Raw genomic sequence first — 25,837 nt, forward strand, 5'->3', positions numbered from 1 at the left:
TTTCATTTCCTCTTTAAGGGACTCTATTGTCTCCATAATGTTATTTTAAAGGTAATTTTCTTCTCCTTCATCTGTGTTGGGATATTCAGGTCTGGCTGTTGTAGAACCACTAGTTTCTGGTGGTGCCATATTGCTCTTTATGTTGTTGAATGTATTCTTACACTGTCCTCTACCTGTCTCTTCCTCTAGTTGTTGAAGGTGGGGCCTGTGACTTCATGGGTCACTGTGGCCTTAGGGGATGGTTGTGGGGATGCTGCTGCTCCATCTCTGGGACTGTGGTTGGTAGGGGAAGGGCACTGGATGGAGGAACTGTTTTAAAGGGTTGCAGCTGAGGAAGGTTGAGAACTGCTGTGTTAGAGTTTTGTACGGTGATTATAAAGAACTCCTTTACTACTAAGAGCCTTTTTAAGGGCAGTGAGATAGCTTTTGGGCAAAGGCCCCTGTTGCCAAGTCTAACAACCTAAGTTATCCACACATGCACATGATGGTACACACAAAAATAAATAAATGTAATAAAGATTTTTAGAGATCAGTTTTAAAAAATGTGTTATTTTTGGTATTATTTTTATTTATTTTTAAAAGTTAATTAATTAATTGTGTGTGTGTGTGTGTGTGTGTGTGTGTGTGTGAGAGAGAGAGAGAGAGAGAGAGACAGAGACAGAGACAGAGACAGAGACAGACAGACAGACAGACAGACAGACAGAGGCTCTTTCTCTCCTGCCTTGTTCTGAGGATTTTGTCCTTCTACTGTGTTCTGTGCTCCAGACTACCTGGCCAGAGAGTTTCCAGGCAATTCTCTTGTCTCCGTTTCCATTTCTCAGTAGGAGTGTTGAGATTACAGATGCACACCATCACTTTGGTATGTTGACATGGATTGAGTTATGAAGCTTGTGGGACAAGAGCTCTTACCAGCGGACTTATTTCCTAGGCTCCTGATGATTGTATTTTTGTGATTTGCCTTTTTTTCCTATGTGGAATTTTTGTCATACCATGTACTTAATGGCAATCTAATTGTCCCAGCATTATTTCCTTCCTACTAATACTGAAATTAAGGGTATACATCAGTTTTTCCCCATACAAATCCTGTGTATGTTTCTGGCTAAGTTCTTTCTTGTTGTATAATACTTCTCAATTTCATGTTAATTTCTTCTTTGTCTTTGCCTTTCAAAAAATTCATTTATTTTATGTGTATGCATTTTTGATCTGCATATCTGTGTATCATGCATGTACCTGCAGAGGCCAGAAGAGGGTGTTTGATCCCCTGGAACTGGAGTTAGGCATGGTTGTGAGCCACCTTGTAGGTGCTGGGGATTGAACCTTGGTCCTGTGGAAGCCTGTGCTCCTAACTGCTACACCATCTCTCCAGCCCCCTCTTTCCTTTTTTGAAGCAGAGTCTTGCTATGTTGCCCAGCCCTTGAACTCACCACATTTCTGGTTCAGCCTCGGATTATAGGCTATATCCGTGTTCCCAGATACCCGCCATACCTTCTAATTCATTGATATACTTGATTATGTTCGACTTTTCTCCCAGAAACCTTCTGAATTCTTTTGTCTTTTACCCAGTCTGTCTTTCTTGTATTTTCTTTTCTTTTTATTGTTAAAATGTATTATTCTCTCACATACTACATCCCGACTGTAGCCTTCCTCCCTTCAATTCTCCCAGCCCTGCTTCCCTCTCCGGAGTCTTCTCCAGATTCACTGCTCCTCCATTTCCCTTCAGAAGAGAGCAGGCCTCCCAGGGATATCAACCATACATGGCATAACACATTACAACAAGACTAGGCACAAATCTTCATATCAAGCCTGAACAAGGCAACTCCAAAGGAGGAAGAGTCCCAAGAGCAGGCAAAAGAGTCAAAGACACCCCCACTCCCACAGTTAGGAGTCCAACAAACACTCCAAGCTAACCAATCACAGTATGTACGCAGAGGACCTACCACAGACCCATACAGGCTCTGTGATTGCCTCTTCAGTCTCTGTGAGCCCTTATTAGCCCTGCTTAGCTGATTCTGGGGCCATGTTCTCCTGGTGTCCTTGACCCCTCTGGCTCCTACCATCTTTCCTTTCCCTCTTTTGCAGAGTTCTCAGAGTTCCATCTAATGTTTGGGTGTGGGTCTCTGCATCTGCTTCAATCAGCTGCTTGAAGAAGCCTCTCTGATGTCTACTGAGCTAGGCACAGATCTGTGAGTATAGCAGAATATTGTTAGAAATCATTTCACTGACTTTTGTTTTGTCAGTCATGTTTGGTTCTGCCCTAGGTCTCTGAGCCATCCAGCTTCTGGTTCTTGGTCATCCAGGCAGTGTTGGACATGGGCATCCTCTTGTGGCTTGGGCCTCAGGTTAGACTAGTCCTTGGTTGGTCATTCTCACAAGCTCTGAGCCACCATTGTCCCAGCACATCTTGCAGGCAGGACAGGTGTGGGTCAAAGGTTTTGTGGCTAGGTTGGTGTCCTGGTCCCACCACTGGGAGCCTTGCCAAGTAACTGAAGATGGCTGGTTTAGGCACCATAGTCTCTATTACCAGGAGTCCTCACTAGGGTCACCCTCATAAGTTCCAAGAAGTTTCCACTGCAGTTGGTTTCCACATTGTCCCTTAAATGTCCCCTATTCCAATTATCTCCCCTGTACTATCTCCCTCTATACTTCCCTCCACCATCTGATCCCTCCTCTTCCCATCCCTGCATAATCTATTCTATTTCTCCTTCCCAGTGGGATCTATGCATCCTCCCTAGAGCCCTCCTTGTGACTGAACTTTTTTGGGTCTATGGATTGCAGTGTGATTATTATGAACAGTAAATATCTACTTGTAAGTGAGTACATGTCATGTTTATCTTTCTGCGCCTGGGTTGCCTCACTCAGGATAATTTTTTTCTAGTTCCATCCATTGGCCTGTAAATCTCATGATGTCATTTTCCCCTTACAGCTGAGTAATATTCCACTGTGTAAATATATCACATTTTCTTTATCCATTCTTTGATTGAGGGACAACTAGATTGTTTTCAGTTTCTGGTTACTATAAATAAAGTCACTATGATCATAGTTGAGCAAGTGTCCTTATGGTAGGATAGAGTATCTTTTGGGTATATACTCAAGAGAGGTAGAGCTGGGTCTTGATGTAGACTGAACCCCACTCTTCTGAAGAACTGCCATACTGATTTTTATAGTGGCTGTACAAGTTTGCACTTCCACCAGAAATAGTTCACCTTGCTCCACATCCTCACCAGCATGATCTGTCATCTGCCATTTTGAGAGATGTAAGATGGAATCTCAAAGTTGTTTTGATTTGCATTTCTCTGATGACTAATGATGTTGAGCATTTCTTTAAGTGTTTCTCAACCACTTAACAGCCCTCAATTGAGAATTATCTGTTTAGATCTGTACCCCATTTTTAATTGTTTTGTTTGGTTTGTTGATGCCTAGTTTCTTGACAGTTTTTTGTTTTTTGATTTTTTTTGTAATTAAAAAAATTCATTTAACTTTATTTTATGTGTGTTGGTATGAAGGTGTCAGATTCCCTGGAACTGGAGTTAGAGACAGTTGTGAGTGTCCATGTGGGTGCTGGGAATTGAACCCAGGTTCTCTGGGAGAGCAGCCAGTGCTCTTAATCACTGAGCCATCTCTCTAGCCCCGCCTTTTTTGTAATTAAAATTAAAAAAAAAATATTAGCCTTCTGTCAGATGTGGAACTGGTAAAAATATTTCCCATTCTGTAGGCTTCCATTTTGTCCTGACAGTGTTCTTTGTCAGAATACTTTGTACAGAAACTTTCATGAGGTCCACTTATTGCCAGTCTTAGTGTCCGCACTATCCATGGTCTGTGTCTTCTGTGCCAATGCAGTCAAGGCTGTTCCCTACTTTCTTTTTTGTCACACAATACATCAGTATTGTGTGTGTTTGGTTTAGTGGTGAGGTCTTTGTTCCACTTGGACTTGAGTTTTGTATAGGGTGATAAATATGGTTCTAGTTGCATTCTTCTACATGAAGACACCCAGGGAGACTAGCACCATTTGTTGAAGATGATTTCTTTTTTCCACTGTGTATTTCTGACTTCTTTGATTTTTTTAATCAGGTGTCTGTATGTGTGTGGATTTATGTCTGAGTCTTCAATTAGATTCTATTAATCTATATGTCTGTTTTATTTATGTCAATACCACACAGTTTTTAATACTATAGCTCTGTAGTACAGCTTGAAATCAGGGATGGTGATACTTCCAGAAGTTCTTTTATTATTCAGGATTTTTTTCTTTTTTCTTTTTCTTTTTTTTTTTAAGCTATCCTGTTTTTTCATGGTTCTATTTTGTTTTTCCATATGAAATTGAATATTGTCCTTTCAAGGTCTGTAAAGAATTGTGTTGGAATTTTGATGGGGATTGTGTTGAATCTGTAGATTGCTTTTGGTAAGATTGCCATTTTTACTATGTTACAAGAGCATGGGAGATCTTTCCATCTTCTGATATCTTGTTCAATTTCTTCAAAGACTTGAAGTTATTTTCATACAGGTCTTTCACTTGCTTTGTTAGAGTTACCTCAAGATATTTTATATTGTTTGTGGCTATTGTGAAGGGTGTTGTTTCCTTGATTTCTTTCTCAGTCTGCCATTAGTATATAGGAGGGCTACTGATTTTTTTTTTCTGAGTTAATTTTGTATCCAGCCATATCACTGAAGATGTTTATCAGCTGTAGGAGTTCCCTGGTAGAATTTTTGAGGTCACTTATGTGTATTATCATATCATCTGCAAATATTGATATCTTGGCTTCTTTTCCAATTTGTATCTTTCCAATTTGATCTCCTTAAGCTGTCTTATTGTAGCTATAAAAACTTCAAGTACTATATTGAAAAGGTATGGAGAGAGAAGACAGCCTTGTCTTGCTTCTTATTTTAGTGGAATTGCTTTGAGTTTTTCTTCATTTAATTTAATGATGGCTATTGGCTTGCTGTAAACTGTCTTTATTATGTTTAGGTATGTTCCGTGTATCTCTAATCTCAGCAAGTCTTTTATCATGAAAGAGTGTTGGATTTTGTCAAAGGCTTTTTCAGCATCTTGTGAGATAATCATGTGGGTTTTTCTCTTTTAGTTTGTTTATATGGTGGATTGTAGTTGGAAGTTTTCTCTGGTACTGAAGTTGCTTATAAAATAATCACCCAGAAGCTTATATTAATTATAACAGCTCGGCCATTAGCTCAGGATTATTACTGACTAGCTCTTACATTTAAATTAACCCATAATTCTTATCTATGTTTAGCCATGTGGCTTGGTACCTTTTTTTCAGTTCTGCCTTGTCATCTTGCCTCCTCTGTTTGGCTGGTGACTCTTTCACCTCTGCCTTTCTCTTTTCTATCTCTGTTTTAGATTTTCTGTCTTCTCTAAGCTGCCTTGCCATAGGCCAAAACAGCTTTATTTATAGCCAATGGGAGCAACACATATTCATAGCATACAGAAAGCCACAGCACTTCTCCTTTTCTATCTCATCAAAAAGGAAGGTTTTAACTTTCACATAGTAAAATTATATATAGTAGAACAGTTATCAAGCAAGAATTACAGTTATAATATCTAGTCTATTTGTATTTGACAAATTTAAAGAAAATATTTTATCATCTATCTTGTATTTGTGAGTCTAAAGTTTTATATTTAATTTATTTTTTATCATAACCAATGAAAATTGTAACTATTTAGTCTTCAACTATATCAAAGACTCCAGAAAGATATAATATTACCTAAGTAAATAGGAATTGCATTGTAAACAACTTCCAAAAATCTAGAATGACAGAGACATCTGGCTGCCTGGACAGTCACCCAAAGTTCCTCTGCAATGTTGGGGCACCATCTTCAGCCTATAGATCTAGAGTGTCCCAGTTGCTTCTCCTTGTGTCCTGCCAAATGTCTGGCAGTCTCATCTGCAAAGCAGGAATCTGAAGGACCATCTCTTCTTGCAAAGATCAGTGGTCACCTTCATATGGGTCTTGCATGTCCAGTTTATACAGCATCCTGTCAAGCTGTCGAGGCAAGAACACTTTCTTGCCCGAATGGCCAGTTCTGCTGAGAAGATAAACTCCATGTGAAGTGTCTTCAATGCCCATCTTCCTCTTTGAAGTAAATTGGTGCTTCCAGAAGCAGACATGTCTCATTGTCCAGGAAAGTCTAAGTTTTTAAAGCACTTAAAATTCTGTAGGTCTTTGAAGTGTTTGAAGACTACCTACCTAATTAAAATATATTTATGTATACCTAGAAAACTTAACTAACATAACTATAAGTTTGATTATCATGGATGACTAATTATTAATCTGTATTTCTTAATTATATATTACAATTTCAAATGAGCTGCACAAACATAATACCTTAAATAAGAGTAGAAATATACATATAGTATAACAAAATTAACTTTAAATTTGTATCAATAAATAAAGTCCATAGCAATGTAAAACATTTTAAACAAGTTGTTGCTCTTTAAAAGTAGATTCAATAATCTACCCTTTAATCCTATTATATCTGTAGTGGATTACAATGTCTGATTTTTGTATGTTGAATCATTCCTGCACCTCTGGGATGAAGCCCACTTGATTGTGATGAATGATCTTTTTGATATGCTCTTGGATTCGGTTTTCAAATGTTTTGTTGAGTATTTTTGCATCTATGTTCATGAGGGAGATTAGTTTGTAATTCTCTTTCTTTGTTGAATCTTTATGTGGTTTGGGTATCAGGGTGACTGTGGCTTCATAAAATGAATTTGGCAATGTTCTTTCTGTTTCTATTTTGTGGAATAATTTGAGGAGTATTGGCATTAACTTTTCTTTGAGAGTCTGGTAGATTTCTGCACTAAAACCATCTGGTCCTAGGTTTTTTGTTGTTGTTGTTGGGAGACTTTTAGTGAATGTTTCTATTTCCTTAGGGGCTATAGATCTGTTTATGTTTTTTGTTTTTGTTTTTCAAGATAGGGTTTCTCTGTGTATCCCTGGCTGCCCTGGAACTCACTTTATAGACTAGGCTGGCCTGGAACTCAGAGACTAATCTGCCTCTGCCTCCTGACTGTTGGGTTTAAAGGCAAGTGCCATCACTTCTTGGCTTTATTTAAGTTTTTTTTTAAAATCTGATTTTGATTTGACTTTGGTAAGTGGTATCTATAGAGAAAATTATTCATTTCTTTTAGATTTTCCAATTTTGTGGAGTACTGGATTTCCACAGTGTCTGTTGTTATGTCTCCTTTTTTGTTCTTGATTTTGTTAATTTGGATGCTCTCTCTCTGCCTTTTAGTTAAGGATAAGGGTTTGTCTATCTTGTTGATTTTCTCAAAGAACCCACTTTTCATTTCATTGATTCTTTTTATTATTATTCCTTTTGTTTCCATTTTATTGATTTCAGCCCTCAGTTTGATTATTTCCTGCCATCAACTCCTCTTGGATGTGTTTGCTTCTTTTTTGTTCTGGAGCTTTCAGGTGTGCTGTTAACACCTTGCTAGTGTGAGATCTTTCCACTTTGTTGTTGTTTTTGTTTCTTGAGACAGGGTTTCTCTGTGTAACAGCCCTGGCTGTGTTGGAACTCACTCTGTAGACCAGGCTAGCCTTGAACTCACAGAGATCCGCCTGCCTCTACCTCTTGAGAGCTGGGATTAAAGGCATGTGTCACTATACCCAACTCTCCAATTTTTTAAATGTTGGCACTTAGTGCTATGAACTTTCCTTTTATCACAGCTTTTATCCCACAAACTTGTGTCCCACAAGTTTGGATATGTTGTAAATTCATTTTCATTGAATTCTAGGAAGACTTTAATTTCTTTTTATTTCTGTCTTGACTTAGTAGTTATTCATTAGAGAGCTGTTCCATTACCATGAGTTAGTAGGCTTTCTGTTTCTGTTGTTGTTGTTAAAATCCAGTTTTAATCCATGGTGCTTTGATACGATGCAGGAGGTTATTTCAATTTTATTGTATCTATTGAGACTTGCTTTGTGACTGAGTATGTGGTCACTTTTGGAGAAGGTGCTGAGGAGGAGATATATTCTTTTGTGTTTGGATGAAACATACTGTAGACAACTGTTAGTCCATTTGATTCACAGCAACTGTTAGCTCCTGTAGCATGAATTGTTAGAAGGTCTTATTAGTAAAATCAAACCTGAGGCCAGTTATTGGGGTGAATGCTGGGAGATCAGAGAGACAGAACAAGCCACAGCTTCCTCACCTCAGCTGGTCTTGTTTTCTCAGACTGGAAACTTCTGTGTCCTCATTCCAATGGGTCTCAGCTGAACTGTGCTGTTCAAAAGCCTAACAGCTTAACCAGCCAAATGCTTAACCAGCCAAATGCTTCTAGTTTCTGGTCTTCATGCCTTATATAATCTTTCTCTTTCTGCCCCCCACTCCCTGGGATTAAAGGCATGTGTCACCATGCCTGGCTGTTTCCAATGTGGCCTTGAACTCACAGAGATCTGCCTGGCTCTGCCTCTCAAGTGCTGGGATTAAAGGCATGTACCACCACCACCCAGCTTCTGCTGTGGCTTGCTCTGACCCATTTTCTAGCCACCATTTTTGGCTCTGTATCTAGTGACTATCTGTTCTCTGACCCCAGATAAATTTATTAGGGTGCTCAATATTTTGGGGAACACAATACCACCACAAGCTCCAGTGTTTCTCTGTTTAGTTTTTGTCTGGATGACTTGTCTGTTGGTGAGAGTGGGATGTTGAAGTTTCATATGACCAATGTATGGGGTTCAAAGTGTGATTTTAGCTTAGTTATGTTTCTTTTACAAAGGTGGGTGCCCTTTAAATTTGGGTCATAGATGTTAAGAATTGAAACATCATCTGGTAGTGGCACACACCTTTAATCCCAGCACTCAGGAGGCAGGGGAAATTGGATCTCTGTGAGTTTGTAGGCCAGTCTGGTCTACAGAATCCAGGACACCCAGGGGTATACAGAGAAGCACTATCTTAGAAAATAAAAATAATGGAAACATCATCTTGAAGTATTTTTCCTTTGATGAGTATGAAGTGTCCTTTTGATTAATTTTGGTTTGAAGTCTATTTTGTTAGATATTAAAATAGCTACCCCAGCTTGCTTCTTGGGTCCATTTGCTTGGAATATTTTTTTCTGGTCCTTTACTCTGAGGTAATATTTATCTTTGATGCTGAGGTGTGTTCCTTGTATGCTACAGAAGAATGGATCCTGTTTTGGAATCCATTCTGCTAGTCTGTGTCTTTTTATTGGGGAATTGAGTTCATTGATATTGAGAGACATCAATGATCAGTGGTTGTTAATTACTATTATTTTATTGTTATTGCTGTTGTTGTTGTTGTGTGTGTGTGTGTATGTGTGTGTGTTTTCTTCCCTTCTTTGGTTTTACTGATATGAGATTATTTATTTCCTTTGTTTTTTTCATGTGTGTAGTTAACCTTCTTGGGTTAGAGTTTTTCTTCTAGTACCTTCTGTAGGGCTAGAATTTTGGGTAGATATTGTTTAAGTTTGACTTTACCATGAAATATTTTGTTTCTTCCATTTATGGTGAGCAAATTTCTCTTGTGCCTTCAACCCTTGAAGAGTCTGTCTTTCATCTCTTATCCTCTGTCGGTGATGCTTGTATCTGGAGATCCTCTTTGCTGATCTAGATTTTTTTCTTTTTTCTTCTTCTTCTTCTACTCCTCCTCCTCTTCCTCCTTCTTCTTTTTTGGCTTTTCGAGATAGAGTTTCTCTGTGGAGTCCTGGGATTAAAGGTGTGTACCACTACCATCTGGCCTTATGTAGATTTTTCTTTCCAGCATTCCCTCAGTTTGTGTTTTCTTTATTCTTTCAATTTTCATTTTCAGGTCTTGAACAGAGTTTTATTCATTTCCTTCAACTGTTTTTCTTTTTCTTGGCTTTCTTTGAGGGATTTTCTCATTTCCTCCAATTGTTTTGTTTGTCTTCCTCAGTTTCTTTAAGGGATTTATTCATTTCCTCTTTGAGGACCTCTTTCATCTTCATACAGTTGGTTTTAAGGTCCTTTTCTTGTGCTTCAGCTGTATTGGAATATCTAGGGCTTGCTGTAGTAGGATAGCTGGGCTCTGGTGGTGCCAGATTGCCCTGGCTGTTTGATTATGTTCTTACACAGGTCTCTAGGCATCTGGGCTTCTGGTGATATTAGTCTAGGTGCGTACTTCTGAGTTTGGCTTCGTTGGATTAGTGTTTTGTTCCTTGGTTTGTTTCTATTTCCTTTCTGCTCTTCTGGAAGAGTGGTCTGTGGTTGAGCAGAGGGACTTTACTTGAGTTAGGGCCTGAACTTCTGATAGCTGGGATGGCCTCTGGTCAAGCAGAGAGTCTCTGTTAGAGTTGGGAGTTAGGATATGGTGATGAGGAGGGGTGGGGGTATTGGGGATAGAGTGAGGAGGAGGCTGAGTGAAGGGGGGTCCCAGGGCATGTGGCCTCCCTGGAGTTCTGGTGGCTGGCATGGCTCAGGGGCTTTCACTATAGTTGGGAGCTGGGAGAAGGGGAGGGACCATTGCGGGGGCAGGGAGGGGGAAGGATGGGCACTGAGAGAATAAGGGCGGTCCATGGGCCAGTGGCTTACCTGGTGTTATGGTAGCCAGCGTGGCCTCTCTCTCTCTCTCTCTCTCTCTTTCTTTCTCTCTCTCGTTCTCTCTCTCATTATTTATTTTTCAAGACAGGGTCTTCTGTATTTTCTAAGGAACATGCAGAAGGGCCAACTGTTTTATTTATAGGGCTGGTGATCAGTGTTAACCTGAACCGTAGCACTGTAGACAAGGGAGGACCTTCTAAGGTGCAGTTCAGGAAAATACGTCTCAGAGATGGTAACACTGGCTCATCTGAGTTGATTCTGGGTTTCTAGCCTTGATTCTTAGTGACCTTGGCTCTGGGCTATGCTGAGAGGCTGTGAGCACAAGCTTGGATCTGGATTTTGGTAGATGCTGATGGAATCTCACTGTGCTGAGCATCATTTCATTAACAATGTAGTAGTTAACATGGCATGAAGATTTGTGCAAATGTGAGTTGTCTTTTGTTTTAATCTTTGTGTGTGTGTGTGTGTGTGTGTGTGTGTGTGTGTGTGTGTGTGTGTATTACTCTCTGGAGTTAGTTGCCTTCTTCTACTTCGTGGTCCTGGGAATTAAAGCCAGTCAGGCTTGTTAGCAAGTACCTATTAACATGGCATGAAGATTTGTGCAAATGTGAGTTGTCTTTTGTTTTAATCTTTGTGTGTGTGTGTGTGTGTGTGTGTGTGTGTGTGTGTGTGTGTGTATTACTCTCTGGAGTTAGTTGCCTTCTTCTACTTCGTGGTCCTGGGAATTAAAGCCAGTCAGGCTTGTTAGCAAGTACCTAGTGACACAGGTAACAGTCAGTGTTGGGTCTTGAGTCCAGTTCTGCAGAGAAGCAGACTGATGGCTCAGGAAGAATTTCTTTTGCAGCCTTGAGGAAACTTTGGGAAGCTCCATCTTTGTTCTTAACTCTGCCTAATTGGATGAGGCATTCCCATGTGAAGAGCCAACTGTTTTACTCAAAGTCACTGACTTGACCTCCATGTAATGGTACACACTTCTAATTCGGGCAGACTGAGGTAGGAGGATCACAAGTTCCTAGTCTGCTTAGGCTACATAGAGATTTTGAGGCCAGCCTGGTCTACAAAATAAGACTCTGGTTTTTTTTTTTGTTTTGTTTTGTTTTTTTTTTTTTTTTTTTGAGACAGGGTTTCTCTGTAGCTTTGGAGCCTGTCCTGGAACTCACTCATTAGACCAGGCTGGCCTCGAACTCACAGAGATCCACCTGCCTCTGCCTCCCAAGTGCTGGGATTAAAGGTGTGCACCACCACTGCCCAGCTGATTTATGAATTTTTTTTTCTGTTGGAAATGTGCTATACTATTAAGCCAATTTACTCTTTTTTTTTGGACATTTTCTCTGTTTCATCCTTTTTAGATGTCTTATTTGTACAGTGGTCTTCAGAGTCTTTAGTTGGATGCTTTTATTCTTCTGGAAAGACAAAAACAAAACCCTGACCCAACCCTAACATTGTGGAGTTTCCCTTTTTGGCAGGTTATGTTTGATCAAATGAAAGACATATGTTAGTCTTGTAAGTTAGTTTAGATTGAATACCATGCTCTTTGATGAACTATCACCTCTCCTAATCAAGAGGTCTCTCCTGTTTGAATCCAATCTTTATCAATGTTGATAGTATCCATAGCTTATCTTCTCTTGTAGAAACAAAAGCAAACCTCTTTCCCAATGTAACACATATCCTGGTTTCCATTCTGAGGTCAACACATCTTTGAATTATTCAGGGTGATTTAACTCAGCAGTTTTTTCTACTATCCAATGTCTCTCTGCAGCTGTTGTTTCTCATTAGCATTTAAAAAACTGCAAGTTAATAGAGCATTGTGCAATATATTGCTGGGGGTCATTTTCACCCATTTCCGTTTATTAAGCATATCTTTTAAAGTATGATTAGATCTTTCTATAACTGCTTGTCCTGTAGGATTCTGTGGTATACCTGTAATATGCTTTATATTGTAACATGCAAAATACTTTCATTTTACCAGAGACATATGCTGGAGCATTCTCTGTCTTAGTTTGTACAGGTATCCCCAGGCTGGCCACTACTTCTTCTTCTTCTTCTTTTTTTTTTTTTTTGAGACAGGGTTTTGCTGAGTATCTTTGGAGCCTGTCCTGGAACTCACTCTGTAGCCCAGGCTGGTCTCGAACTCATAGAGATCCACCTGCCTCTGCCTCCCGAGTGCTGGGATTACAGGCGTGCGCCGCCGCCACCACCACCTGGCAGACTCTGTTTTAAAACCAAAACAAACAAGAGAAGATAAGACAAGACGAAGCATCCAGGCATGGTGCTACACTCCTGCAATCCCAGCACTTGGAAGGCAGAGGATCAACAATCAAAACCGTTCTCAGCTGTACTGTAAGTTTGAGGTCAACTTGTGCTACATGAGATCCTATCTCAAAATATGAAAACTAAACCAAAATAAATCAAAGCAAGCAAGAAAACAGAAAAGGGACTGAGGAGATGGCCCAGTGGCTAAGAGTGCTAGTGGTCCAAGTATAAGGACCTGATTTTAATTCCCCCAAATCCACACAAAAAGCCAGGTCACAAATGCTTCTGTAGCCCCTGCACTGTGGGGCAGACAGAAGGACCCATGGAGCTTCCTGGTTACCAGTGCAGCTCCATTCAGTAAGAGACCTTGTCAGAAGCACATAGGCAGAGGATGCCTAAGAGTGGCACATCTGACTTCTTCCTCATACCCTACATATGTATACACTGCACTCACACATACACACTTACACACAAACTCACACACATACATACAAACTCACATGCACATACACACATATACATACAAATTCACACTCACATGCACATATAAACTTACATATACACACAGAAATTCACACTCACACACATACATACAAACTCACACAGACACACATCCACACCCACACAAACTCACTAACACACACACAGACTCACACATACATACAAGCACACACACAAACTCATGAATACATATTCATACACATACAAACTCTCTCTCTCACACATACACATACAACCTCACACACAGAAATTCACATTCACACACATACAAACTCACACAGATACATATCCACACCCACACACATTTAAACTCACTAACAAACATATACACACATACAAATTCACACTTACCCCCACACACGTACATACCTCCACACACAAAAACTCACGAATACATATTCATACACATACAAACTCTTCCTCACACACACAAACTCATACACACAAGAAAAAACTCAGAAAGTCTGCAGATTTGAACCTTAATACATTTAGAAAATAGCTTTACAGTGACATTTAGATAGGCCTTAGGCCCCCCAACTGCACACAAACATAAAGTTAACTGCCACACTCCACAGCTGGGTGTGGCATCTGGGTGTCAGTCCAAAGGAATGATTTCACTGAAGATGTTATGATGGCAAACCCACTCAGGACCAGAGTTCTGTGTTGTCTGTTCATCGCGACTCACAGACTCTTTTCTTGGGAGAAGGGATGAAGAAGGTGTTTTTCCTAAAGTCTGGGAGTCCCATTCCCACAGCTCAGGTCTGGGGTTGGTCCTGTTGTCTATGTTATGTCAGTCACAGGCTCTGCTGGGCCTCAGCAAACAGTCTCCCAGGGCACCTACACTTGCATCTTACATCTGCTCCTATTTCTAAGGCTCTTAGTCTTTCCCAATATTAGGTTTGCAGAGGCTATTTGCGATTCAGAGCTCATGGTCAGTTCACCTTTCGGGAACTCTATATTGTCAAACAATGTTGAAAATTAACTCCTTTATATCCTCTGTGATATTACAAGCCATTCGTATAGTGGTTTGGGAATTAAAAGGTTCTGTAGAAAACTACGTGTCATCGAGAGGTTACAAGCAGGAGCTAGGCCACAGCTCTTTGTGCTCATCCATCCAGTATGCACTGGGTCAAATGCCCAGCAGCACAGAATTCAGGTGAGGTGGCACCGGCCTCTAACCCCAGCACCTGAGAAGTGGCTACATAGTGAGTATAGGAGCAGCCTAGGCCACATGAGACCCTGTCGAGGAAGAGAGAGAAAGATCAGAAGATGGTAGAGAGATGAATTCCTAGATAGTGTAGGTCGATTGATTCTCTGTATTAGTTGGCCGGTAGTTTAGGGAACTACACTGATGTGTTAGTGAGCACAGAGTTACTGTAGCAGAATATGTGATGGAAGAAGTTCATTTTGGCTCATGCTTTCAGGGGCCCCAGTCTGTGTCACATGACCTGGGGTGGCACAGTCCATCATTAGGGGAATATGTAAAGACAAGGAAAGAGACAGAAATCCACACCTTAACTTCCTCCCTTTAATACCTCACTTCACCAGAATGGTACCTAAAGGGTCTGTCCTTTCCCAATAGCATGGAAAACAGGAGTTGGGCCTTAGAACATGGGACTTTAGGGGGGTAGTCAAGGTGAAAGATATAGCATTTAGAGAAAACCAGGTCCCAGCACTCAGGAGGCAGAGGCAGGCGGATCACTGTGAGTTCGAGGCCAGCCTGGTCTACAGGGTGAGTTCCAGGACAGCCAGGATACACAGAGAAACCCTGTCTTGAAAAAACAAAAACAAACAAAAACCAAATCAAACCAAAACAGGGCTTTGCAATAAGATAGGTCTGTATTTAAATTTTGGCTTTCCCACTATCTCTGTGAACTTGCTCATAATTTTTAACCCCTTGAGCCTTAGTGTTCTAGTTTGCAAAATGGGAAATTGGATGTTTTACAGAGTGGCTATAGAATAAAATGATGCAGTTTGTGAGCTACCCTGCATAGAGGCTCTAGAGGGTGAGCTCAAAGAGAAAATGCCTCTGCCTCCCAACTGCCCAGATTTTCCTGGATTCCTACTGCAATGTGGATCTCTAGATCTGAGGCAAGAAGTTCATTTTTCCAGATGTCAAAGAACTTCTTACCTGTCTTTTCCTTTTTCTGAAAACAAACAAACAAACAAACAAACAAACAAACAACACTACATCAAGGTGAGGTCAGCCTTGGAGCATGTCACGCCTGAAGAGAGGGTCACAAAATGCTTCATCCCTAGGAATCAGCTGTGATTCTTTCTATGAAAAAACGAGTCATCAAGCAAGTCCTCCCGCCTCTCCCCGCAGTGCCTCACCTCCGAAGGTCATATGCCTCACCTCCAAAGGTCATTACAAATATGACCTTCGGGGGCCTGCTGTTGGCTTTAAATAAGCAGGGCTGTGACCCTGCAAGGAAAGGTCAGTGGTACAAAATTCAGTATCAGTAGGAGGAAGCGGGGGGGGGGGTGGGGGTGGGGGTGCAGAAGAGAGCATCCAAGCCTGGGAAGAGGCACCTGCAGAGAGTGGGGGGGGGGGGAGCAGAAGAGAGAGGGGAGGAGTCTGTGTCCAGCTTTTAAGGATTCTCCTGCACATGCGCAGGCAAACTTACGGAGTTACGCTACGCATGTGCTGATTGTGTGACCCACTGTGCGCATTTGCACAATCACGCCTTGCACAGATTACATAAGACGAAAGACCCCTTACTTAGCTCCTGAACTAGGTTGGGTCATATAGTTGGAGTGGCAGAATCCTAACACCTGCCTCATCTACAAAGGTCGTTACACATAAAGCATCCAGACTGGTGAGGTGGCCGAGTCCAGCACTTCCCACACAAGATTTTGATCCCCAGAACCAACATAGAGGTGGGAGATGAGGCTCAGCTCCACAAAGTTGTCCTCCAGTATCCACACAAGTACACAGGTGCCAAGGCACACGTGTCTTGTAATAAAATAACAATTACAAGAATATAGCCTTCAGCTGAAAACTGTTTTTAGAGAAGCCAGAATGGAGACAGACTTAGCAGGCTGACAACACCGTCTTTGAGGGTGGTGCCCCGGCTTTGATTCCCACACTAGTCCCCAGTGCCTCAAAGTACAGTGCCGTTACATTGAAGTAATTAAAATATTTAGTCAGTTACTTTGGCTTTTAATTACATTTATGTATTTATTTTGGGGCAGGTGCATGCCAGAGCACATATGTGGAGGGCAGAGTACAACTCGCAGGACTGGTTCCCTCTCTCCATCATGTGAGTCCTAGGGATCAAGCTTGAATAACCAAGCAAGTTTGTTCATCTGACGAGCCATCTTGTCTTGAAGCATGCAGGAGGCCCTAGGTTTGATTCCTAGTAACACATGTGCACACACATAGCTATTTTATATTAAAATATTTACACTAGAACCAGGAATAGTGGTGCACATCTGTAATCACAGCACTCAAGACGCCAAGGCAGAGAGATCTGGAGTTTGAGGCCAGCTTGACCTATTAATACATAGGAAAATGGCCTCAAAGAACAAAACCTACAAACAACAGTAAAAAGAAAACATTAGTAATAGAGGTAATGATACATAATTACAATTATTATTATTATTGTGTGTGAATTCGAGTCTGTATGTGTATGTGTGCATCTGGGGTTGTGTGTGTAGGTGTGTATGTGTGCAAGTGTGGACAGCTTTCAGGAACTGTCCTCTGTTTTCACTGTGAGTTCTGGGATCCAGCTCAAATCTTTAGGGCTGTGTGCTGGTGGTGTTACCCACCACGCCATCCTTGCTGCCACACTCTTCTTACAAATAACTGCTAACAAGGCTGCTGGAGATAAGACCTTCCGTCCTCCAAGGACAGCATGGAGCCTGTGGCGGTGATAGATGAGTTAATTTGATTGTGTGAATGACAGTGAAAACATGCATCACACTATCACAATACACCTTGCATATAGTCCATCTTTGTCAATTTTGTTGTTGTTGTTTTTCGAGACAGGTTTCTCTGTAGCTTTGGAGCCTGTCCTGGAATAGCTCTGTAGACCAGGCTGGCCTGGAACTCACAGAGATCCACCTGCCTCTGCCTCCCGAGTGCTGGGATTACAGGCGTGCACCACCACTACCCGGCATAAATTATTTTTAAAACAATGGTAAAAATGAAGGCAGAGTGGGAACTGAAAGGGTTTCTGGGAGGCTGTGTCTGGTTCATGTTCCTAACCTGAGCAGGCTGAGCCCCAGGATCCCAGGATCCTCTGCAGCATTGTCTTGGCTGCATCAGAATGCACTCACCCGGTTTTTCTATCAGGTTCCTTTGAAATCCCAAATAGCTGTTAATTACTACTAACCAGTTTCCCCAGATGCTTGTTAACAACTGTTAACACATTTCCTTCAATTATATCACTCTTTCAAAAAGATAGGCTTGTAACTTTTTCTTTCCTTTAAGCTACACTTTTTTTAATTTTTTTTTTTTTTTTTTTACGATTTATTTATTTATTACGTATTCAGCATGTGTGGTTGCTGGGAACTGAACTCAGGACCTGTGGAAGAGCAGTCAGTGCTCTTAACCTCTGAGCCATCTCTCCATCCCTAAGCTACATTTTTATTTGTTAATTTTATGTGTACCATGGCACAGGAGTGTGGAGGACAGAGGCCAACTGGTGGGAGTCGGGTGTCCCTTCCACTAAGTAGGTCCCAGGGATCAAACTCAGGTCAGGCTTGGTGGATGGTGCCCCTACCCACTGAGCCCTTCTGCCTCCCTGCTGTCTACAGCTCCTTCTCTTGGTTGGTTACTGTGAACAGTAAGTCTAACATGTCCCTCCACCCACCCCCCATTTTCACATAGTGGGTATGGCTGTCCCACAGAGTGGGTTTTAGCCCTTGGTCTGGGGTTCTGCCTGCTGATACTCCTCGATTCTGTCAGGAAAGCAGCTCTATCATCTGCTTTCGGCTTCTCAACCTTGAATGCTTCCCTAACCCTAAGCAGCTCTTTTAGGCTGTCATTTATGTGGTGAAGAAAGAGGGGACAGACAGACTGATAGATGGCTAGACAAGGGTGCAAACATAAAGGAGAACCTGACCGAGCTGTGTCTGGAGACTCAACTCCCTAAACACCTTTAGTAAGTGCTGGGGCTGGAAGGGACTAAAGCTTGTGCCTGTCTGGACTCCTTACCTGAGTGAAGTTGTTTGCCTCTTACTTTTCTAAGAGGCCTCTGGCTGTGAGTGCTTCGTGCTGACCTTCGGGTCTGTCCCTCCCTTGGGCAGTCTGGGGAGGAGGTCCCCGGCTGCTGAGTTTCCGAACATACAGAGGTTAAGTGGTGGACAGAGCGACTTCACCACTGCTGTTCTTGGAGGTTTAACATTCACATTCCACCAGGGTCAGGAAACAGGAAGCCAAACAAAGGAGAGGAAGACAGAGGAGGAAGAGAAGAGCCTAGGAAAGGCTTTCCAGCCTCACTCCGACCCAGCTGGCTGCCCTTCTGGCTTTGAGTAGAGGAGACCACTGAAAGCAAGACATTTTTATTTTTGTTTTGTTTTTTAGCTTAAAACTTTATTATAAAGAACTTACAAATAAAATGTAATTAATTTTAATGGAATATACAAACAAACAGGCTAAATCTCTCCCATGTGTGCAGTTTAAAGAACAGTAGCAGTGAGAACCCAGCATAGGCAAGAGAGCAGCACACCCGGAAGCCCTGGGGAGGGGCGGCTTCCAGAGCCTTTGGTTGTTTAACCCACTGCCAAATGTCTGAATTCACAGCTCATTTACATCTAGATCTGCCAAATTATCACCTTTGCTCTTTTCTGGATAAGAACTTTTTTCATTTAAAGGATTCTCAGCTCCCCCAAGCCTCTCTTATAACCCCAGCCACCAATAAGGGCTTTCCCCAACTTTTATCTGGGAAAAAAAGGCTTGGAAATCCCTTCAGGGAGGCCCTTCCTGTTACTGTCTGTTTAGCTGTCTGGTTATCTTCTAAATTCTGCTGATACTAGAGCCAGAAATCTTAGCAGATTGAAGGGAACAGCAGCACAGATTTTTAAGGGGGTGTGAGTAGAAGAGCCGGGTAGTTGCATGTTGGTGGAAGGGCCAGTCAGTTGCATGTGTGGTGGAAGGGCTGGTCAGTTGCATGTGTGATTTTCCTCCAATACACAGGCACTGAAGCTTGCAGCAATGAATTTTCTTCTTTCTTATCTGACCTTTTCCAGAATGATCTGGACTCACCACACAGAACATAAAGATGCTTATGGGTGTCACAAGTTGGTGCAGGTAGAAGAGGGCTGGCTGTATTAAACCACACTACTGAGCCACCCTGTCTTCCTGCTTCTGGTAGCAGAAGGCAAAGTGCATCGTCTCCCCTATGCATACCATTCAAAAGCAGATTGTGATAGTATCACAGCTCCTCTGCTACTGTGATAAAAGACCCTGACAGAGCAAGGGCTAATTCTGCTCGCAGCTCAGAGGCCATCACTCCACCATGGCAGGCAGCACACAGCAGAGACAGGGAGGGCCTGGCAGCAGAGATGGGAGCAGAGGATGAACAGGAAGTGGGTTGAGCTAGGCCCATCTTAGTGACCCACTTCCTCCAGCAAGGCTCCTACAGGTTCTACCATCTTCCCCAACAGTGTTACCAGCTGGGGACCAAGTGTTCAAACACATGAGCCTATACGGGACATTTCACAGACCACAGCAGTGGGTATCATGGTGTGACTCTCTGCCAGACCTCATCCCTTGGATATTATGAGCCACCAATGCTGGGATCAGCATGCACCTGCCACTCAAGTCTTAATTGCTGGCTGCTCCACCTTTGCCTCTTGATCTAGTTTGCTTTCTGTTGCTGTGAGAAAGCTTTGACCCAAACCAACTTAGGGCAAGAAAGGATTTATTTCAGTGTATACTTCTGGGTCATAGTCTATCACTGAGGGAATTCAGGGCAGGAACTCAGGGCAGGAACTCAAGGCAGGAACCGAAGCAAAGACCACATAGGAACCCGCTTACTGACTCACTTCCCCAGGCTTGCTCAGCCTGCACTCTTAAAAAAAAAAAAAAAAAAAAATATATATATATATATATATATATATATATATATATATATATATATATATTTATTTTTTTTTTTTTTCCATTTTACATACCAACCCCAGTTCCCCCTCCCTCCCCTTCTCCCACCTCCTCACCTCCCTCCCACTCTACCCCCATCCACTCCTCAGAGTGGATAAGGCCTCCCATGGTAGTCAACAAAGTCTGGCAAACCAAGTTGAAGGAGAGCCTAGCCCCTCTCCATTGTATCAAGGCTGAGCAAGGTATCCCACCACAGGGAATGGGTTCCAAAAAGTCAGTTCATGCACCTGGGATAAGTCCTGGTCCTGCTGCCAGGAACCCCACAAACAGATCAAGCCACACAACTGCCACCCACATTCAGCGGGCCTAGTTCAGTCCCATGCAGGTTCCCGAGCTGTCAGTTCAGAGTCAGTGAGTTCCAACTAGTACTGGTCAGCTGTCTCTGTGGGTTTCCCCATCATGATCTTGACCCCCTCTCCTCCTCCTCCTCCTCCTCCTCCTCCTCCTCCTCCTTCTTTTGAATGCCAAGTGCCGTTTATTGAAGGAGGGAGGAGGTCTTAAATACAGGCTTACAGCACCATGGGAGAAGGGCGAAAGTTTGCTTCTGATTTTTTTTTTTTTTTGAGCAGAGGATCAAACCCTGGGGCCTTGCGTTTGCTAGGCAAGCGTGTTACCACTGAGCTAAATCCCCAACCCTGCTTCTGATATTTTATAATCTTGCATCTAAGCTGTTAATGCCCAAAAAGCTGGATACACACACAAGGAACACCCCTTAAGCATTCAGGAGGGTGGAATCTCTCAGGGAATTAGCATAGGGAGGATATCAAGGTCAAGGTCAGCAAGCAAGGCAACAGTTACCCAAAATGGGGGCCAGGGCCCTACATCAGCCTGCACTCTTATATGACCCAGGACCACCTGTCCAGGGGTGGCATCACCCACAGCAGAGAATTCCTTACAGACACGGCCATAGGTCAATCTGATCTGGGCAATTCCCCAAATGAGACTCTTTAAATGACTGTGGACTGTGGCATGTTGATAGCCAAACTAGAACACATCGTTACCTGGGCCTGGAGTGTAGTCATGAGGTCAAGATGGAATCTCTTGCTCCATCTACTATCAGAACAGCCTACCTTCACCTTCATCTTATTATGCAGGATTCCCACATATCATACCACTGAGTTGAAATTTTTGTCCTGCATCCAGCTCAACTTGTGGCCCTGGGGCTCTTGGGTGGGAAAATCTTATGGAGTTTGGTCAGGGTCTGGGCAGAGCGACAGTGTCTTCCTACTTTGAGAACACGAATACTTCAGAGAAGCTGGTCCTGAGGATCACAGCAGCTGAGTGTGGGGCCTCGGTCTGAGTCTCCTCCAGCTAGCACAGTCCCTGCCTGGCTAGTAAGGCAGAGGTGAACTTACCAGTTAACCACAGGTGACTTTGACCTGAAGCCAATGGACTTAACAGGTGAAACCTCACATATAAACAGGTCTGTGCACTTTTCTGAGGGAAAATCCATTGCTTCTTTTCAAACACATGAGCCTATATGGGACATTTCACAGACCACAGCAGTGGGTATCATGGTGTGAGACTCTCTGCCAGACCTCATCCCTTGGGTGTTATGAGCCACCAATGCTGGGATCAGCATGCACCTGCCAGTGAGCATGTGTGAGGCTGGAACAGAAAAGTGAAGCACAGTGCACACCAGGCCAATGGCAGAGGAGAAGCCCTGCTCTCTCAGTGGTTCTCAAAAGCCAGAGCAAAAGAAAAACTTCAGTAGTGTTGACCCCTCTGGGCTACGTGATCCTGTTAACATATGTCACCCTTCCTTTATGACATGTTCTTTGCAATAGCAATGTGATTTTTTCCCCAAAGTATATGTCTTTTGTCTAAAAATAGGTAATATACTCTCCTTTCTTTTTCCATCCTCCCTTCTTGTGTTTCCAATCCTTGCTTCCTCCTCCACACACCTTTCTTTCTTTTGAAAGAGGGTCTACTGTGTACCCAGACTAATCTCAAACACCCAATCTTCTGCATTGACCTCCCGACAGGATTGCAAATGTACACCATGGAGATGTATCAGTTGACTTGAATTTTGCATTTATTATCCAGTGAATCTCATTTTCATGACTTTTCATCTTATTTGTAAGGATCTGGCCACTGGCTGAGCTGCATGCTACTGACTTGACCTATCTGTCCAGAACTTGTGGCTCCCCCCTTGGAAGTAGCACCTGGCTCCCAAAGTGCTGTCTCATTGCAATCGCATGGGCATTGTCTGGGAGCTTGCTGGGGCATCTTGGACCCCATGCCAGACCTCTTAATTTCAAGTCTGGATGTATTGTGACTTTCAGTTGAAGGAACTGGTTCAGATGACCTTAAAAGAAAAAGTCCCACGTGCCACCTTCTTGTTTAAGAACTGTCTCTAAAGACGGACAGAGGGCATTCTGGTTGGGAGAGTTCTGCTGATAATTTGTGAGTTTCAGATTTCTACTCATTTCCTTCCTTGAAATCAGAATGTCACTGTATTCACAGCACCAAGTACACTATGGATTTGGGTGAGAAGGTGCATCCAGGGAGACTCACTGCTTTCGACACTTGCACTGTTCCAGCGTGGGCTTCAAGGTTGTTTGTCATGAAGGAGCTATGCAGGTGAGGGGGCGGGCAAGCTCTGTACTTTCAGCTCAGGTCGTTAAGAAACCAAAAACCTCTAAGAATACTAAAGTCTGTTCCGCCTCGAACATGGGAGCCACAGCCTTGCTGAGGATGGACTGCCAAGGATGACCAGTAGGGCAATACCTGCAACATCCCCGTCTAATCATTTGGAGGTGTCTTGGAAAGTGTGTGTTGTGGAAAGGCATGAGCTCACCATCTGGCAGCAGCTGTGGGAGAGGAGTCCAGGGAAGCCCAGGGTGTTGATGTGTGGGTGACTCAGGTGCCACCCTGTGACAGCCACTGCTTGTGTAGGAATTGGTGGGCAGGTTGGAGGAGTACTGCACCCTTTCTGGTACCTGACTGGGCATCAGAGCTGGAGGCTATTCCTGCTTGCCTTTGGGTACCCACTGCCTGCTGTTTATCTTTTTGCCTGCCTGCCTTCCTTCCTTCCTTCCTTCCTTCTTTCTCCTTTTTTTGGACACATGGTTTCATTCTCTATGTAGCCCAGGCTAGCCTCCATTTTGTGATCCTCCTGCTCCAGCCCCCTAAGTACTGCCTTTCTGTCTCTACACACATGCTTATAACCTGTAGAGGTACCTTCCTTCTAGGGCTCTGATAACAGGGGGTAGCCGTGGACCTTGGTTTACAGAGGTTCTGGGCCTTTGCTCTCTGTTCCAGGGAGCTGGCTCACCTTGAGCCCCTCCTGTATGTTTCTTCTTTATTGAATATCAGCTAACATACGTTATAAACTTCCTATTAGTCAGATGCAGAGTCTTGAAACCCAGTATGACTTCAAATTTGAAATCCTCCTGCTTCAGCATCCCCTGTTCTCCATTTTTAGATTTAACTTCTGATATTTCACTTGATTCTCAAACCAGTGTCTGTTAAATAGGAAAGCAATAACATTAGAAAGGCAGAGTGGGTTTCCATCACCATCGAGATAAAGCAGGAGGAACAGGCAGGTTGAATGAGGCCATGAGGGCTGGTGCAAGACTCAGCTCTTCACTGGTCCCCAGGGTTTCTAAGCTCTGGATACTAAATAAGTCTGTTACCTAAATTATGCTTTACTTATTTGCCAAAGAGGAGGAGCCTTACCTGTGCCTGTATTTGTACCTCTAAGATTCTCCAAGGGTCTCCACTTCCCCTTTCACAGGATTCGCATTGGGTTGTGCTGTTTTTGCTAACTACTTAAACGAATTGTTACTATTTGTTTGAGATAGGGCCTTCCTATGTAGTCCTCACTGATCCGAAACTTGGTATGCAGACTAGGCTGCGCTCAAACTTGCAGAGATTCTCCTACCTCTGCCTCTCATGTGCTGAGATTACATATGTACTCCACACTTGGATTCTTGCTTTTCATACAATTACTATTGAGACAGCCTCTCATTTTATATCCTAGGCCGGCCTTGAACTTGAGGCTCTCCAGCCTCAGCCTCCCAGGTACTGAAATTACAGGTCTGTGCCACAACCTTGAGTCTTCTATGTTTGCCCATGGTTGCTAAGTCTTAAGAAACCAATTATATGGGGGAGACAACAAATGAAATGTTTAGCCTTGACCTCGCAATGGCAAGCTCGGATGTCATCTGAATGAGGGGACCAAGGAAATTATGGTACCCTCACCCTTGATGCCTGTGGTCTTTCTGACAACCTGGCATTCAGATTTTTGAGGCAAATGGTCTCAGCAGCTCTTTAGTGTCTCTGGGTTTCACAGCTTCCATTGTGAGCCAGCTACTCACAGCAAGTCTCACACATCCGTTAATTTCTCCTGAGGTGTGAAATGCACAGCTAACATCTGTCTCCTTTGTTAAAGCATCTGGATCAGTGAATCAGAAGGAAAATAACTTTCTTCTGAGATACTTGGATTGATTTGAGAAAGATGTCTCTGTTAATGAACCCATCAGAACACAGAAGACTTCATTAGTGGAAAAGATGGATGTAAAAATAATGCTGAAAGGCTTGAAAAAAAAAAAAAAAAGGAAAAACCATCCTAATACAGTTAGAGTTTTTTGGTTTTTCCTACTGAGATAAGTCCTGCTGGAGGCCACTTGGCTTAGAACTTACTATAGTCTAGGATGACCTTGAGCTACTGGTCGTGTGGCCTTTAACTCCCAAGTACTGGAGTTACGCTTGTGTTCTGGGATTGCAGTGTTTTTTTGTTTGTTTGTTTTGTTTTGCTTTTTTTTCCAGAGCTGAGGAACCCAGGGCCTTGCGCTTGCTAGACCAAAGCTCTACCACTGAGCTAAATACAAAATAGGCCACATTTATTTCACACTGTGATGAGTCCATTGTAATGTATCCATTTAGTATTAACTTCCTCCTTTTAAAACCTGATACTATGTCCTACATTCTCTATATTTGTATATTGTCTTAAGAAGATTAATTTTTAGAGTCTAAATATTTGTCATGCTGACATCTTGAATGTACCCACCAATCTCTGGTTTTTGAATTTTATTTCAGATTCATTTATTTTTATGTATGTGAGTGTTTTTCCTGAATGTGTATGTATGTGTATCACTGACGCACAGTGCCTGAAGAAGTCAGAAGAAGGTTTTGGATCTCCTAGAACTGAAGTTACAGACAGTTGTGAGCCGCCGTGTGGGTGCTGGGAACCAAACCCAGGTCCTCTGGAAGAGCAGCCAGTGCTCTTAACTGCTGAGCCATCTCTCCAACACACAATTTCTGGTTTTTAAAAATTAAAAAAAGGAATTGGAGAGATGTGGCTCAGTGGTTAAGAGCCAATACAGGATCTGAGTTCAGATGCCAGACCTATACGGGATGGCTCTCAGCTGCCTGTAACTCCAGCTTCAGAGAATCTGATACCCTCAGGTACACACACACACACACACACACACA

This window comes from Onychomys torridus, chromosome 13 (genome assembly GCF_903995425.1).
Source record: "Onychomys torridus chromosome 13, mOncTor1.1, whole genome shotgun sequence".
NCBI lineage: Eukaryota > Metazoa > Chordata > Mammalia > Rodentia > Cricetidae > Onychomys > Onychomys torridus.